Below are 3703 nucleotides of genomic sequence, written 5' to 3'. Positions count from 1 at the left end.
AAGATGGTACAAGCCCATGACAAATTGGTCCGCCCAAGGACATCCAAAATTGGTGACCTCGTACTTGTGCTCAAAAGACCTATTCTTGCTCGCCACAAAATAGGTGGGAAGTTCAAGCCAACTTGGGAGGGACCATTTGTCATTGAGAAAGTTTATACAGGAGGAGCATACCAGTTAGTGGACTTCCGACGTGAAAGACCCATGTTACCGATAAATGGATGATACCTAAAAACCTATTACGCGGCCTGATGTTGCCTGCCTCCGCTTGCCTCTGCTTGCTTTGAAACTTTGAAATCTTGATTATTTTAGGATTATCTATGTGGCCAAATGTTTATGATCGGGTCCAAATTTTGTAATTAACCTCATTATAATGAAAATTTTGAGAAAAATTTGTTTGAACTTCACACGTTCTCTTTTCTACTTTTGATATTCCACTAAATTAATCAAAATTCATACACAAAATAAATAATTCTCTTCACCAAAACAAACTAAAACTTACTTTAATAAATACTTTGTTTTGTTCTTGTTCATGCCAAGCTTCGGCCCACTGACGTTTTTCCTATCGTCTGTAGAAAAATGTCAGGACAGGCTGATCTTTGCTTTCCAGAATGGCTAGAACCTTGCATTGAATGAGGAGATGGCGTCGTAAGGAGGTGTCATAGAATTCAAAGTAGATTTCAACCAAGTTGATATGGACTATGAGGGTCCTCTAATGGACGTAGTCAGCAGTAAAGAAAAGGAGGGACTGTCTTCACTATTGACTATTGAGGGTAACGAGGGTAACCACTCAAGATAATGTGTCACGCAAAGGTGAAAATGTAATAGCAGAATGAGATTCGATGGTGGGGCCCAGTCGTCTGCCCTCCATGGTACCTACTCCAGCAAGGGACCTGATAGCTGCCTATAATGAACGATTACCGAATACTCCGCTCAGCAGGACGCAGCGTAGAAATGCCAGCCTAAAGAAGCAGAGAGCCTTTCTGCAACAGGAACGCAAATGCCAGAGAGACGTGAACAATTTTCTTACCCCCATTCCTGAGGGACATATTTACTACCCAGATCTGAGAGAAACTTCTGCCAGCCTGCCCACTATGGATGAAGAGTCAGGATTTGTGACAGAATCAGATGTGCTCCCAGTTTCAGATATCTTATGCAAGGGTTGCCCAACATGCAACGTTGAGCTACCAGCTGGGACATCTGTCACGGGCGCATTTGTAGAATGCCAGAATAGCAACGTTCTGCATTTACAACACTTCAGTACATTGGAAGAATACACTTCAAGCACTAATAGGTCCCATACTTCAGACACTTCAAACTTCCTGATAGATGAGTCATATATCCCGCTAGGGACAGACGAATGTATACCATGGAGCCCAAGGGCATACACCGAAGGTCATACATCGCACTAGAGGCTGAATCTCATGTTCCGGATCAACCAACGCCAATTTGGGTTCATGCCAATACTTGAAGGAAGGAATGCCCGTGACAGCTGCCAACCCCTGGTATGGTAGAATAATACATGATAAGTAGAGTAAATAAAAGAGAATTTGAGTTTTATGAAGAAGTTCAGGGAAAGTTAGTAAATATATTGCAAGGCCTGGAGCTGTATACCAGGGTTTTTTCTGAAAGTGAAGAGAAAAGCATTCTGGATTGTATCTTCAATTTGAATGATGGGGGTCGAGCGGGCCTTCTCATGGAAATGACATATTCCGAGCCAAAGAAATGGATGAGGGGAAAGGGAAGAATCACCATCCAAACTGGCTGTTGCTACAACTTCACAAACGACAGACAGGGGAATCCGCTTGGGATCCTTAGATACGACCAAGTGGATCCGTTGCCACCAATGATAAAATGGATGATCAAGAGAATGGTCAACTGGAATATTCTACCTGCTACTTGCATTCCCAACAGTTGCATCATTAACATTTATGAAGAAGGTGACTGCATTCCCCCACACATCAATCATCATGATTTTGTGAGACCTTTTGCACGGTCTCGTTCATGGAAAAAAGCAATATTCTATTTGGAAAAGAAATCGATGTTGTCGGCCCTGACGAATTTAGAGAAGCTGTGGAGATTCCATTGCCAGTTGGTTCAGTTTTGGTCCTGAAGGGCAATGGTGTAGACATTACCAAGCACTGCATTCCAGGAGTACGACATCATAGGGTGTCTGTAACCTTCCGAAGAATGGACAGCAGTAAAAATACCGTATGGATTCCAGCAGGACCCAGAATTGGAGGAGTTATTTCCGTACGAGCTATGAGAAGGTTGTAACTCTAAGTACATGAGAAGGGAAAGAAGGGAACTCTTATCCTACTCTTATCCTGGAGCATGACTTAGAAGGTCTGCTTGATCAGGAGCTCAACATACTGGGTTCACTTTCTTTACTTTCTTTCTTTTAACATCATGACATGTATCTAATATATTCAGTCTACGATGTATTCATAGCATGAGTTGATTCTCAATGTATTTCGACATGGATTACATAATGTAACTTTTGAGGCGTTAGCCTATGTTTAATTTATGACATCTCTTTTGGAGTAAATTAATGGAAATTTCTCTCAAATTGTGCATTATTGTCAGTTGCCTTTTTGTGTGATGGATGAAGCTGCGAACCATGCGATGGTTCAGGATTTCAATGAACAAAGAACGAAACAACAAATCTTCAAAAATAAATAAAATATAAATGAAAAATAATCACAAATGAGTAAATAACAAAAAAATAACAATATAAATGAAAAATAATCACAAATGAGTAAATAACAAAATAAATTTCTTTTGAAAATCAACCAATTAAAATTAAAACTTTAAAAACAGAATGTGATAAAAACAATGTGATAAAAACTACAAGAAAATAAAACAAACATGTTCAGTGGATTCTTCCGTTTTTGGAATTTTCTACTCTTCGTGCGCGCAACACAACCATCATTATCTACACTAATTCTCTGCACATCCCCGCAAAATTTCATATTCTGCAAAAAACTCACAAAGCTTTATAGATCTCCTTCAATAGGATCAACCTTTTTCACATGATACATTTTTTTAAATTCAAAACTACAAACTCACTTTTGAGAATTGACCTACATTTCAATTATCATTTTCGAATCACCCCTACATTTCTAATTCATTACATTCGAGGTCGGTCCTTACATTCCGACACTCTCTTTTGAGAATTGACCTACATTTCAATTCTCATTTTTGAATTAGCCCTACATTTTTGATTCATTATATTCGAGGTCGAACCTGACATTCCGACACTCTATTTTGAGAATTGACATACATTTCAATTTTCATTTTCACATTTCTGATTCATTACATTCGAGGTCAGTCCTTGCATTCCGACACTCTCTTTTGAGAATCGACCTACATTTCAACTCTCATTTTTGAATCAACCCTACATTTCTGATTCATTACATTCGAGGTCGGTCCTTGCATTCCGACACTCTCTTTTGAGAATTGACCTACATTTCAATTCTCATTTTCGAATCAGCCCGTTTTTGAGAATTGACATACATTTCAATTCTCAGTCTTACATTTCTGATTTATTATATTCAAGGTCGCTCCTTACATTCCGAAAATCTCTTTTGAGAATTGACATACATTTCAATTCTCAGTTCTACATTTCTGATTCATTACATTTGAGGTCGGTAAGGTTGGTCCTTACATTCCTTTTGATAATTGATATACATTTCAATTCTCATTT

Source organism: Phalaenopsis equestris, unplaced genomic scaffold (assembly GCF_001263595.1).
Source record: "Phalaenopsis equestris unplaced genomic scaffold, ASM126359v1 Scaffold000962, whole genome shotgun sequence".
Classification (NCBI taxonomy): Eukaryota; Viridiplantae; Streptophyta; class Magnoliopsida; order Asparagales; family Orchidaceae; genus Phalaenopsis; species Phalaenopsis equestris.
This window is presented reverse-complemented; position numbering follows the sequence as displayed.